The sequence below is a fragment of the Rissa tridactyla genome, chromosome 3, assembly GCF_028500815.1.
Source record: "Rissa tridactyla isolate bRisTri1 chromosome 3, bRisTri1.patW.cur.20221130, whole genome shotgun sequence".
Taxonomy (NCBI): domain Eukaryota; kingdom Metazoa; phylum Chordata; class Aves; order Charadriiformes; family Laridae; genus Rissa; species Rissa tridactyla.
In genome coordinates, this window is record NC_071468.1 from 94,038,856 (window position 1) to 94,053,581 (window position 14,726).

A 14,726-nucleotide genomic window follows, 5' to 3' on the forward strand; every position below is an offset into this window, starting at 1 on the left:
CCTTAACCATGAAGTCAGATGTGATGTTCGAGCTGCGTTTGCAGCCAAGTGACTGCCCTGGTACTCCATGGGGTTGGGAGCTGTTAAACCCTAGCGGGGGGTCATCTGGGGGAGTGTTTTCACGGGGGCTGCCTCCACCAACGTGCAGATGCTTTGAATACTAAAAAGAGATCCTGTGGTTGAGTCTTGTTTATTTTAGTACAATGGATACAAGTGCTGCATGTGATTCATTTCACTGAATCTTTAGAAAGCTGAGCAAAGATAAACATGCCAAGAGTGTGTCTGTACTTTCTGTACAGTTGACAGAAGGAGGAGGCACAAAACTCAAGGTGGCTTAAGGTGCATGCAGATGCCTGACCTGCAGCTGCTCTGATGCCCAGCAGCAGTTGGCACTTGCTCTGTCTGTATGACCTGCTGGGAAAGGCCGTGCAAGGTGTCCTCTGGCCACCTCAGAGTAAACGAGCAGAGTGCCTCAGCTGACCGGTGGGACATGTGGAGAGCGATCTGCCATGCAGGTCAGCTTTTATAGAGGCTTAGGTCTTGGGTCTAGCTGGGTGAAGGTGTTGATCCATTCGTATTATTTGCAGTTGCAAACGCTGTCCTGGAATGAGTTGTCTGAGCAAGGTCCCCTTTTCCAAAGGCTCTTTTTTAGGTCATCTTGCTGATTTGGAGGAATGATTTGAATGTGTTGCTCTCTTGGGTGGCAGGAGGTCCTGGACTGAGCCTCTCCTGTTGAAATTGCTGGAGAAAGCATGAATGGCATCACCACAAGGATCACAGAATCATAGAATCGTTACGGTTGGAAGGGACCTTAAAAGATCATCTAGTTCCAACTCCCCTGCCATGGGTAGGGACATCTCCCACTAGATCAGGTTGCTCAGAGCCCTGTCCAGCCTGGCCTTAAAAACTTCCAGGGATGGGGCTTCCACCACCACTCTGGGTAACCTGTTCCAGTGTCTCACCACCCTCATGGTGAAGAACTTCTTCCTAATGTCCAGTCTGAATTGTCCCATCTCTGGTTTTAATCCATTCCCTCTAGTCCTACCATTACCCGACATCCTAAAATGTCCCTCACCAGCTTTCTTGTAGGCCCCCTTAAGATACTGGTAGGCCACTATAAGGTCTCCTTGGAGCCTTCTTTTCTCCAGACTGAACAACCCCAACTCTCTCAGTCTGTCCTCATAGGAGAGGCGCTCCAGTCCTCTGATCATCCTCTTGGCCCTTCTCTGGACACATTCCAGCACGTCCATATCTTTCTTGTAGTAGGGGCTCCAGAATTGGACGCAGTACTCCAGGTGAGGTCTCACGAGAGTGGAGTAGAGGGGGAGAATCACCTCTCTCGACCTGCTGGCCACCCTTCTCCTGATGCAGCCCAGGACACAATTGTTTTTTTGGGCTGCTAGTGCACACTGACAGCTCATGTTGAGCCTCTTGTCCACCAGCACCCCCAAGTCCTTTTCTTCAGGGCTGCTCTCAAGCCAGTCACTGCCCAGCCTATATCGGTGCTTGGGATTGCCGTGACCCAGATGGAGGACCTTGCACTTGGTCTTGTTGAACTTCATGAGGTTGGCATGGGCCCACCTCTCCAGCCCATCAGGGTCCCTCTGGATGGCATCCCTTCCCTCCAGCGTGTCAGCCACCCCACGCAGCTTGGTGTTGTCGGCAAACTTGCTGAGGGTGCACTCTATGCCACTGTCCATGTCGCTGACGAAGATGTTAAACAAGACCAGTCCCAGTACTGATCCTTGAGGGACGCCACTCGTCACCGGCCTCCACTTGGACATGGACCCATTGACAGCCACTCTTTGGGTGCGTCCGTCAAGCCAGTTCCTTATCCACTGAATTGTCAGTCCATCAAAGCCATATTTTATCAGCCTGGAGACCAGGATGTCATGCGGGACAGTGTCAAAGGCTTTGCTCAGGTCCAGGTAAATGACGTCAGTTGCTCTCCCCTTGTCTATTGATGTTGTGACCTCCTCATAGAAGGCCACCAGGTTTGTCAGGCACGATTTGCCCTTGGTGAAGCTGTGTTGATTGTACCCAATCACCTCTTCATTATTCTTCTGCCTCAGCAGTGCCTCCAGGAGGAACTGCTCCATAATCTTACCAGGCACGGAGGTGAGACTGACGTAGGCATTCAACTTGGGTAGTGAAAGCCAAGTTTTGGTTTCTGACCTGAGACAGACCGAGGGGGTATTTAAACCTGAACGCTTCTTGTCCTATTGTTTGTATTGTACAAAAAGGTTTTTGGTGCAGCCAATCCATTCTGAAACTCCTGAGCTAAGGGACAGATCTGGAAGTTGCACTTCGAAAAGCACATTCCTGCGTTTCAGCAGTTGAGGTGTGACAGGGTGAGCAGAGGGTTTGTGAACCATGTGGAGGTTTGGACTGTTGGAGGTGTGCTACTGGTTTCAGTGTTGGTACATGTACCCAGTGGCAGAAAGTGGTGTACTTAAAGGGTTAGTAGCAGCTGATCATGGAAGTTTAAAGTTTTATTCATATCTAAAACTCTATCAGCCACCTAAACCCTTGAGGGTTAAAAGGGAGAGTCTTATGATGGTGGTGGTTGATGTTCTTTGTATCTGCATTCCTAGATTACTCTGAGGAGGATAATGTGAAGTCATTCACTGAAGATTATGGCATTGCATGAAAGGAATGTAACATCGGGCCATAAATTAACAGAAACAGGAAAAGTTCATTCTCAGCTTTGGTTTGTTAATCCAACTGTTTGCGTATATAACTCTTTGCACCAAGAACTTGTACTGCATAAATGTACCTTTTATAATAACAGAACCAACCATAGCCAAGTACGTTTTTGCAAAGAAAAGTTCCTCCTTCTCTTTTAAATTCAGGTGTGTAGAAAAGAAGTTATACATTATTCTCTAAGACTTTATTTGCCTGTAACACTTCATGCTGAATAAAACAGGACGGTAGTGTAATCTTGATCAGCATTAGTCCAACAGATTCCTTTCCTGTGTAAACATTTGAAATTTAAAAGAGGCACAAGTTGGAGTGCAAGTGTAGATGGGTTTAGTTGCATTTTTAGCATACTCGCTGGTCAAGGTGAGCCCAAGCCATCCTAATGTGACGTGCTTGACATAATCCAAGGGGATTAGTTATTAATACATTTGAAAAATAAATTCTGGTCTTGCTCCAGTGTTTTTCTTCAATGACAGATGTTCAAAATTAAAGCTTTTGTGGCAAGTTGATTATAAACTTTCTATAAGTCTAAGCAACCGAGAGCTGTTCTTGGAGCTGTCAAGATACGTTCTAATAGCTCTAATTTTTAGCTGACTATGAAAGCTGTATTTATCCACTGGGGATTTTCTCTGCTAATAAACATCAGAAAAGTTTTTTTGGATAGGAAACCATTTCATAGGTGTCCTCTTGTCCCCATTTCTGTTCCTTTTCCGTAACTTCTGGACAATTATTTCTGCTCATCAGGAGCGTAACGCAGTTACACTGCTTGTTTGCATCTATAGAAGGCTGTGTGTGGGTGGCACTTAGAGTAACTATTTGTGACTTATACTGGAAATTTTGGGGTGAAGGTGGCGAAGGATAATACTTTTAAGTTCCCAGTGCCTGAAGGGTTTCTTCTCTCTTTGTGCCCTCTTCCTACCTGTCTCTGATCTCTTGCGTGAGGCTGTGTTTTATCTGTTCCAAACTGGGACTCACTCCATTTTTTCCTCTCACAGGACTTCCTAGTGTGTGCGTCCTTTGGGGTGTCGGTGTTGACATCTGTGTTTCTCAAGCAGTTTGGTGCTTCCACAATGGCTTGACTAGGACATTTATGCTGGTAAACCCTCTCCCCTTCCTTAGGTGGTCAGCCTCCATAGGACTGAATTGTTTCTCTCGCTAACACAGTGGATGTTTTTCCCTTGTGCGTATTAGTCTCTTCTAGCTTCTGCTTCTGGAAAGCTGGGAGGAAAGACCTTTTCACGCTGATGAGAATACAGGTTAAGAGAAATTTGGAAGTGTAACATTAACAGGATTCAGATTCATGGCTTTGTCGGTATGATGTCAGCATTTTATCCAATAGATCAGAGTACTTAACTACAAACTGTGGGAACAAGCAAGTCTCTAACTACCTTGAGGCTGATGTTTAGCCTCATTCTGTTCCCTCATGCCATAAGCCTGGTCATACCCAGGGAAAGGGGAGGCTGTTGGAAATAAGTGAAGAATGGGACTTGAGTAGGTGCATTGCCCCTGTCTGTATGTGTGCGAAGGTTAATGCATTTGCTGCACATGAACTCTAGTTTTGTTCATCAAATGTTGCTGTTAAGGCTTTACGTCGTAGTGCTATGAAGAAAGAAGCATTTTCTAAATTACTTTAGCATGTGGCGTTGTTAACGAAGTTGCTTTCTGCACACTTCTAGTGGATGTGTCGCTTAACGTAGCATCCCGCAGTTCTCTTGGATCTAGCACTCATTTCTGGTAATGTTCAAGTACCTTTGGGACAAGAGTAATCAATGCATTGCACAACCTCATAGGTAAAAAAAGTGTAAGCTGAAGCCTTGCAGACTCTCCTGCAGTGTCTGGGGCTTGTGTAGTTCATCGTGGAGCACACTAAGTAAAAATAGTCTTGTGGTAAGACGCTGTGGTTTTTTTTGATCTACTGGAGATGACGGACAAGCATTATGATTGTGCTAATTATTCTGAGAGTCTTTATGTCCCAGTTGTGTTTTTGAGCTCTGTACAAGAAAAAGAGTGATGGGAAGAGAAAAATGGCCTTCTCTGTATTTGCAAGGGGGTTGGGATGGGTGCTGTATCCTGGCTATGGGCAAACAGAACCGATTCCTGCATTGATTTACCTGACCATGAGATCAGAAATATGCAGGTAAACTTGTAGCATGTGAGGTGTGCGTCGCTGGACCAACACAAGGATCAGACTTCAAGTCCCAGCCTTTCTTCAAGAATACAATGTGGTATAAAATGCATTCCCCAGAAGTATAACTTCAGAGCAAATTACATGTCCTGAATAAAGGACGTAAGAAATGTGAGTTAGGGAACAGTTTGCAAAATACAGGACAAAAGCATCCTAGAAATTCTTGGAGGATGTTTGGGCAGAGTTTTGTGTTTGAAGATGGTTCTGGCCAGCCCAAACATATGTTCACTCCTATGTGCAGGGATCTCGGACATGGACCACCCACTGCCTGTAGCATGTCCCCTGTGCCAGAGGCTTGTTCTCACTGCGGCTGTACTTCGCCTTCCCTTTGTATATAGAGAATGAGGCTGAATAAGTTGTGTACTATAGGTAGTTTATTCACCCCGTTAAAGCTAAGTAAATGTTCTTTGCTAAGCTTGGGTTCTGGCATGTTATGCTCTCTTGAGTAGTGCTTCTCCCAAATAACCACAAGAAGGAGTTATTGCCATTTGGGGCTGTTTTCTTGTCCAATATACAATCTCTATCTTGTGTTGACCCAGTATGTGGTCTTTGTATTTATCTGAAATGGAAAACCACCGACTTAAGCATTCTGCATTGAGAACTGACACAATGATGCATATTTATGAAGACAGGCTGGGAGAGTTGGGGTTGTTCAGCCTGGAGAAGAGAAGGCTCCTGGGAGACCTTATAGCAGCCTTCTGGTACCTAAAGGGGGGCCTACAGGAAAGATGGGGAGGGACTCTTTATCAGGGAGTGTAGTGATAGGATAAGGGGTAATGATTTTAAACTGAAAGAGGGGAGACTTAGATTAGATATTAGGAAGAAATTCCGTACTGTGAAGGTGGTGAGACACTGGAGCAAGTTGCCCAGAGAAGCTGTGGATGCCCCATCCCTGGAAGTGTTCAAGGCCAGGCTGGATGGGGCTTTGAGCAGCCTGGTCTAGTGGGAGGTGTGCCCGTGGCAGGGGGGTTGGAATTAGATGAACTTTAAAAGTCCCTTCTAACCCAAACTATTGTATGCAGGGCTTCAGGCCTGTCACCTGTTCCACTCCACAGTGGAGCAGCAACTGGCACAGCGCTCAGCTCTGCCAACGAGTACAGTAATGCTCTGAGCCACCTGCGCGTCACCCACGTCTACCAGCTGATACAAAAGGACAGTTGAGCCTACTGCAGCTTCCTTTCTGGCCAGTCCTTAAGGTTTGTGGACTTCACAGTGACACTGAAACACAGAGTAAACACCACTGTGTTGTTCGCTGATTCTATAGCACAGTATAAACAGCGCTGATATCCCCCCGTAGCCTTCACTTGTGGCTGATGCTGGCTGGTTGACAGAGAAGATGTGTTTATCAAAGACATCCTCATTTCATGTTCGCATACAGAACTGGTTTAAGTACCTTCAAAACGTGTCAGGAGTGCAAGTTGTTAAATAATATATTTCGAATATATACTTACTGCATTTCTTTTGCTTTTGTTATGTGCTCATAACTGAGATTTTAGAACTGTCATGTGTGTATTCTTCTCCTACAGATTGGTTTACTTTAGTTCCCCTTATTGTGTTCTTTCCATGCTCTACTCTTTTTAATCTCTATGTCTTTGGTTTTTTCCGAATAATCTGGTTCTATCTTGCATGTCTGTCCATCCATCCATATACACAGGGGTTCTCTATGTCCCTTTTCCTCCAGAATGATCATGTGAATAAATTCCTTCTCTGTCTTAAAGGCTTAACTAGGAGGATTTTGGGGATTTTGCTTTTCTGAAGTGATGCTCAATCTCAGATTTATTGTATGGTTGGTTTTGGTTGGGTAATCTGTACGTTTCTTAAGATAATAAATGAGAAGTCGTTATGCCTATCTCTGGTGGGGAAATTTAACTACTTCATTATAGGTTCTGAATACTTATGCTACCTTAGCAGTTAACCTTTATCTCCTGTAATTGAGAGACAGATGCATTCAGGAGTAATGTGTCACTTTAAACACATTCAAAGTTTTAAATGACTGTACCAGAAAAGGACACCATTTTAATAATGGCTGTTAAAAGCTATCTGACTTCTTCCAGACAGTCCTAATAATGAGAACTATGTGATCTGAACTACTGAACTTCTGGAATTACAATAACTTCTGTTCATGTGTGTGATACAGATTCCTGGAAATCTGAGGAGCAGTCTTTGGCGGCCGAAGAATGCAATTCTCCCTGGAGGTGTGGGTATCTTGCATGAAGGGGACTGAAGCAGGATCAGCTGGTATCAAAGAAGTAAGTTCTTGTTTTTTCTCCAGATATATTTCTACTGAGGTGCACTGTAGTATCTGTTCACCTAGATGGATTAAAAACTGATTAAAATCCCTAATGATCAGGCAATGCGGAGAGACTCTTGGGAGGAGGCTCAAGAAAATGCACTACCTGTTGTTCATACTTTTACCAGTAGTTTTGACATCTCATTCCAAAATGTCTGGATGTTTTGTATCTCATTTGGTATGTAATTGCAACTGCTTGTCTGCAACTGCCTGCTCGGCGCAGGGGGAGCCTGCTTTTTCAGGCATTTTAGAGCGAGTTCAAATGCAGTTGGGAAATCGAATTCATTGGCAACAGTTGGAGATACTCATGCTGTATCATAACAGCTGTGAACTTGAGTTCATTTAAGTAATGTGTGCTTAATCTTCCTGTGCTGTCAGTGACAGGAAGAGGAGGAATATTTTTTTTTCCCATATTTAATGATGATCTTAAGGTTTTTGACAAGCGAATTTGAAAATGTATGCTACAAAGCAAGTCAGGAAACAATTGCCACAAGTTAAGTTTTTTTTTCAAGTTCTATGCAGTTTTGAATTTGCATTTTTATCTGTTGGTATCCCAGTGTTATTCTGATATGATTAAGAACTAATTTACCTGTCTGAGTTTACATATCAGCTCATCTGTATGGGAGGTGATGGAAGTACAGAGGCCCTATTTTTGAGTTCTAGCAGCGCTTGGAAAATTTTGGTTTAGTCGCCTTTTTTTTTTTGTGCTTTTTGTGTTGTTTTTATTTTTTTTCTTTATCACCAATAATCCATTCATCTGGCTTGGAAATTTCGGGAGAGTGAGAGGAAAAACAGTTGAATTTTTTTCAACGGAGCAGTGCTTACGCACCACCAGTTTGCCTCTTTCTCCTCCTGTGACATGAGCTGTAAGTTCATGCAGATGCTGAAAAGTTGGAATGTTGTTCCATTTTTCTTACCGTTATTTGTTCAAAATCGTATCAAGATGAGCATGTATCAAGCCCTGTTGATTGGTATTCGTGTCTTGGACACTTTCTGCCTGAACACCTCTATAAGAATACTGTACAAATTAAAAAACAGAGCAGTAAAGATAACTGATTGCATTCTCTTGCCTAACAGTCCATACTGTGTGATAAAATGCCTCACAGTTTTAGGTTGACCTTGCCTTGACTTTCGTACAGATATAATCCCTTTGATGTCTTCTAAAGGCAGAAAGGAAGCCATACATGGAGTGGAATTGCACATTGTTGCTGACATAATGTCCTTCATCTAATTAATTCAAAGTAGTAGGATCTATAGTCTCCCTGCTTTTTCCCCCTTTAAATTGTAGATATTAGGCTGGTACATTTACAGATGAAAGGCTCATCTCTGTTTCATGACTAGGTGTAATTAAGCTGGGGATCTCTTAACTCTGCGATCAGAGATTTGCATCTAAGCAACATTTTATGTTGTGGTTTTTGTTTGTTTTTTTTTTTTAATGGTACATAGAGTTTTGCAAGGTGACTATTTGTGGTATTCTTAGCTGGCTTGTGATAAGCAAGATGGAAGTTGCCAGAAGAGGAACTCTTTTTTTCTTTTTTTTTTTTTTCCTTTTTCCAAAAGTGTTGTTATATGAAACTTCTTACCCTCCTGTGCTGCGGCGGACCTCAGGTGGGGATGTCAGTACCTCCTGGTATTGGCAACTTTGTGAAGTTGGGCACCTTACTGAGAGTTTCATAGCTTGTCATGGTGGCTCTGCTAAGGAGAGGTCGAGTGGATCCCGTGGCTCTGGCGTGGTATATAGATGCCAAGTGCTAGGAATTCCTGGAATGTAGAGTTGTGCAGCACTGATAAAGTTTGCTTTGTTTCCTTAGTGACTCGACCCATTGAGAAAATGTGGTTCCCTAGGAAGCTTTAATAGCTCAAAGTTGGTATTGAACAAAGGGAAAGGCCCCAACATAATTCTGCTTGTTTTCACCTGCTGCCTGAAAGATTAATTTTCTCAACCTTAGTATAGAAAATATAACCCTGACTTTTGGAAGTGATTTATAGAGATCCTTCACACTTATCAGTTTGAGTAAATACGCCGCAGGCTTCTGCGTTCCGGCTACGGTCTTTTCATAACCTACTCGGTTTACAGTGTGGTAATTTCATTTAGGGGCAAGAAAGTTTCAAGGAAAAAACACCTTCTAATTAGAGTGATATAATCACTCTGCTTGCCTGCTGCGGTTTCATATGACTTCAGAAAAATAGTTGAGTGATTAATCTTTAATTTTCCCCATCATTAACTTAATAAGGAAACGGGAGATAGAATGAAAAACAAACAGCAGAACTGTACAACCGGGACAATATTATGCCAGATCTTTTTGGCTTTTTCATTTGGTGAGAAATGCCATTCTGCCAACTACGTGAAGTGTAGCAGCAACTGGTTAGCTCAGATAATTTGTAGAAATCTTCTAACAGGTATGAAATTTATTGAAGCCTTTGCAGAGCTTGCTACGCAACTTCCTCCGTCTTCCCCACAGTCCCCTGTGGGTTGGGTGGTTTTTTCCACGGTTTTATTTGGAAGCAAATGTTGCATAAACTAACTTCTAACATCATATAATTCCCTCGCATTCACTTTTCTGTGGGGAAGGAAGACATCCCAGACACTGTAGTGAAATAGCCTTAGAAAGGGTTTGGTTCTATTTTCGCGCCAGTTGCTATCTTTAGTCACTGCGCTGATAAGCGAACTTAGTTGTGGAGTGGTGCATTTTTTGTAATGAATGTGACAGGATTGCTCTGGTCTCTGGGAGAACAAAACAAATGCAATAGTGGAAGCAAGTTGCTCTTTTTGTACATCTTTATTTTTACTGGATGTAAAATAGGCAACGTAATTCTAGAAGCTTGAACAGAAAATACGCCTGTCTGTTTGCAAATGTTCTTCTGGAAGCGGTACTTTATTTCATTTGTAAATACTTCTGAAGACATTCCCGTGTACATCTGTGGGCAGCCACACAGCAACAGAAGTTGCAGTGATCTTAACTAACCTGCGCGGAGGCCTCTGCATGTTAATAATATAAAGTAAACAGCTGAGGAATGTGTATTGCTGTTGACAGTGAGCGACTGTAAACATCCTCGACTGGAAGCTGTGAAGCAGCAGATGGGGCTTTCAGTCGGATGTTTGCAGCTGCCAACTGCCACAGACGTCAAGAAATGTTTGACACCTAAAGCATAGTTGTCTGTTTAAAACTTCTGTTCTATTTGGTTTATCACAGACATATGAATTTAGGCCAAACTTTTCTATGTACTGCTTAATCTTTCTTGTGATGTCTGTGTCTGAATATCTATAAGTCATCCAGTCTCTGGTAGGGGAAAAAAAGGCAAAAATGGAATCAATTAGGTTATAGCTTTAACTACAAACTCAATTCTGAGGTTTTACAGGTGAGTTTCCATGCAGCTTGCTTGGCTGTGCAGGTTGCTTGGCTTCATTTCTAAACTCTGCTGAAGTTTTTACAAGATTATTACGCATGTTTAGCATCTCTGCAAAGGTTCATTTACAGTTTGAAATCCTAGGCCTTGTAGGAAGCAATCACTTACAGGAGTTCTGGAAACTCAAAATGCACCAATTATAGCAACCATGGAAAAAAATTATAAAATAATTTTTCCTGGAAGAGGCCCAACCCTGTAAAATGCGAGGGAGGTCAGGGAGATTTCGTGCAACTGGGTTCACCTCTGACGTATCGCGGCATCTCAGCTGTTTGAGGTTCAGCGATCCTCCCCTTTCTCCCTTCCCTTTCATTCTCCTTCCCTCCTCCCTTTCACAAAAAGAGGAGGAAACGGCTGAAAGCTGATTCATACTTTTCTAGAAGTCAGTTGAGACAACGTCAAGGCTCCAGTCCTGCCAACTAGTTTTATGTGTGGGTGGACCCCTGTGCTTAAATATGACCCCAGGACATAGAGAACCGTTTTTGTGATTGAGATGGTATTTAATGATGATTGCTATCATACCAGAAAAAGAGCAGCGAGGTTGTAGCACGTAACTGACTGAAGCTGATACAGAAAGCACTAGCGTATTCACTCTTGAGAGAAGATATGCATCTTGTTGGTATGTATGTTAATATCTGCACCTTTGGTAAAGAGAGTTTTGTTGTTAACTTGTTTTTTCTTGTCATCGGTATCCTTGTTTCTCAAATATGTATGCATTTTCATATAAAAGTATGAGGGGGCATAATCTAAACATTAATCTGTCCCTTTGCATTTCACTTCAGATACCGATAACCTAAGACTCTCTGGAGTTTCTGATTTTTTTTTTTTTTTAAAGGAGCTAATATCCTGGTCAGAGACCTTATTATTGACATGTAGGTAGCTAAAGCAGTATCTGCAATGTTAAGAAAGTGTGCTCTATATTTGAGGAAGCTTCAGTAATCCATGCTTTGCAAACGGCTTTCAGTGTAGATTTGTACACGTGCCATAGGTTCAGATTATATTGTATTTCAGTAGTGCTTGAAGCCTCCTGTTAGGATTTGCACAGTAGATCATCTTGCGCGCTTCACTGTCTGTAGTAAGCTATGAACTCTCCCAACAAGGGATTACAATTTAATTCAAGAGCAGTGGCATCAAAGTGGAATCCAGATGACGTGGGCAGGGGACAAACAGGAAGAGTGAGAGGAAAACCAGGGGGGCAGAGGGATGGGTTTGGGAGAAACTGTTTGTGTGGGTAGGTGGCTTTGAGTTGTTTGCTTAATTAAAATGGAGGAGGACAGAAGACATATGTTCTTAGCCAGTTACTTGTCCGGCTTTAAATATCTTGAAAGATGATGGTTTGGTTGGATGGTACGTGGATTTGAAGTCAGGACAGACACTGATGAAGCTGTGTTTTCAGGTTGATCTTTTTGTTTTGTAAGTACAGCTGAGGGAGCAGGTGAAACAGGTAGAGATTTACAAAAACCTTTTCTTGTAAACTTAAACTCTGAAAAGCTTGTAGTGAACTCAGAGGAAGGAGAGCCAATATGAACACAACATTTGATTTACAAGTACTGCAGATTTAGCAATATACTGACTGAGTTCAGGCCCAAGGTAGGTGTCAGAGGTAGGGCTTACATGCATTGTAGAAGTAGCAGAATTTTCTGTGAGAATCTGCAGCAAAAAAAGAAATGGAAATTACTGATAACAGATTATATTTGTGAATGACAGGGGTGGGTATTACTGTTAACAAAACAGGACAATAAGAGATGTGGTTCAACAAATAACAAGTTTTTAGGCGAGTGCTTTTGCAGCCTTTCTGGGCTTAAAGCTGGCTTTATTGACAACCCAGAGAATTTCCTGTGACCTTGTAATGAAATTCATGGAAGTTGGACGCACTTGAGAAACACTATCTAGGCAGAGGATTCTTGATATAGTCTAATCATCTGGAAAGCTTCGCTATATGTTTGAAGAAGAGGATTGAGCAATAGGAGAGAACTTGCGTAGGCAGAGTATTTAATATGAAAAGCAATAAGTACCTCCTGTGAAGATTTGCATATTGATAATATTTGTGCTTTGGCAGGAAATTCTTTCAATGCCCATTCTATTACTCTTCTTCCTGAATTACGTACTGTCTCAAAGTTCAGTGTGTTTCCTCTTGGAAAATGCAGTAGTATGTTGGGACTGTTTGCTGCAGCCTCTAATCTCACTACATCCACACAAGGAGTTTTCTTCCAGAAAAACAGCTTCAGACATGTAACCCACGCTTCTGCAAGCTGCCTCTTAAAACCTGTGAGGGCTAAACTTGAGAAGAATGTTAGAGCAGTAGTCCTTCATTCCTCTCTGCTGGCTTTGTGTTACCCTAAACTCTGGTGTATGTGGTTGTAGGTGATACTTGCTGAGGTCACTGTCTCACTTGGAAGGCAGGGTCTTGCTTTTGGGCCCTGGCTTCCAGATTTGGGTAGGTCAAGTCGAGCCTTCTTCACCCCCCTAGTGAATTAATGGATGTATTCTTAAAAAAGCTGCTTCCCTCCCTGTCCCTGTTGGAAAGGGAAGAGCCGCTCTCATCTGCGGGGACCTGGTTTTGACTCTGCAGAAGTTCTGTCTGCCGGCCTGGAAGAAGGGAAGGAAAAGGGGAAAGTTGACCCGTGCTACTTACCCGTGCAAGCTGTTTATGGAAATCATCTTCAAAATGATGGGGCAGCTGTTGGAAAAGGCACAATCCATCTGCCTACATATGCACTTGTTATGAAGAGAATACAGTTGATGATATGAATGGAAAGCTTTCAGTACTGAGCTGCTGTTCCTACTCAAGCCACACTCAAAACCATAAATTGTTCAGATATGTGCTTTAACTCTTTGCTTGAAAAGTGACAGTATTAAATAGCCATGCTTCTTGGGAAGTTTTCTTTGTTAATGATATGCGAAATAGGCATTATACAATGTGCTTGTTTTGTTTAAAAACACAGTAAAAGAAGACGATCTAATCCTGTAGCTCTACAACAAATCTGGATTGGGAAGGATGACTCTCTTGAGTTGAATTTGGCTCATAACTCTTTTCCCTTTAAGCAGTAATTTATAGGCCAAGATGCATGAAATCCCCCCCCCCTTTTTTTTTTTGTACTGCTGTATACAGGCTGTTATGTTTTTTTTCCTAAAGCTTCAAACAGTTATTATGAAACAAATAAACGAACAAAGGATATGAGAAGGAAGCCACGTGCTTTGCAGTGACATAGTGTTTTTCCAGATGATGGCTTGAGGCATCTTTTTAGCTGTGGATGTAAACGTAGCTTTTATTTAACAACACTTCTCTTGATTTAATATGGATAGCCAGCATCTTGCTCCGATTCAGCCTTCCTGTCACTTGATTTTTCTTGCGAGTAAATTGGAGATATTTTCGGTAACTTTCTGTCTCGTGTTGCTGAAGATTTTTTTCTTCCCCCCTCCCTTGTATGCCCTTTGATTGAATACGTACCTCCTTTGATAATGCAGAGTATAGAAAACTAACTCCAGAGCTTCTACCTATAGCGAAGCAAGAATATCAGTGGAAAAGAGGGATATTGCTCAGAGACTTTTTTCCTCAGTGTCTTCGGGGCATCCAGGTGTATTTCAGTCAATAGTTGGTCTTTCAGCGTCTGCCTGGAGGAGTTCTGAGTGGTTCTGTCCTCTTCATTGTACTTCTCTCTTTTTTTTTTCTCTTCTCTTTTTTTTTTTTTTTTCCTTATTCTTACCTTGTGTAAGGGCAGAGAATTTGCTTTTAGCACTCAGGGATGCTGTGCAGAGATCTCTTGTCTCTTTGCTTTCACCAGATCACTCATCTCTTTGCCCTCCTCCCCTGACCCACCTTTATTCATTAGATGCAACTTCTTGCTTTTGTCTTCAAGGCCATCACAGCTTGTACATGTATTAACTGCCACATCCAGTTGTCCTGTAATGCCATTCTCCATTACTGGCTTGAACTTTTTCTATTTTTTTCAAACTTTTTTTTTCTCAATTTCAGAAATAAAAGTCAACAACCTTTCTAGCTACTTAGCTGTAGTAAAAGCTTTGGGAAGAGTTTGTGCGCTCTTCTGAAGGCCATAGGCTGTTAAGAGATCTTCTTACAATAATGTTTATCGTACTTTTTTCCCTTGCCCTCATCACCTTCTGTATACTTTGAGAGTAGGATTA

General features: G+C 42.4%; 1 long non-coding RNA gene across 7 annotated transcripts in view; it reads left to right on the forward strand.

The window, feature by feature from the left end:
- LOC128906886 (uncharacterized) overlaps positions 1–14,726 on the forward strand; it is a 75,266-nt gene that overhangs the window by 2,609 nt on the left and 57,931 nt on the right. For 6 of the 7 annotated variants that reach the window (XR_008465355.1, XR_008465356.1, XR_008465353.1 and 3 more), the window contains exon 2: positions 7,023–7,134. This is a non-coding gene — a long non-coding RNA (uncharacterized LOC128906886). Of the gene's footprint in view, positions 1–3,695; positions 3,797–7,022; positions 7,135–14,726 lie in introns of all 7 variants that reach the window. The other variant, XR_008465357.1, reaches the window with a different exon arrangement.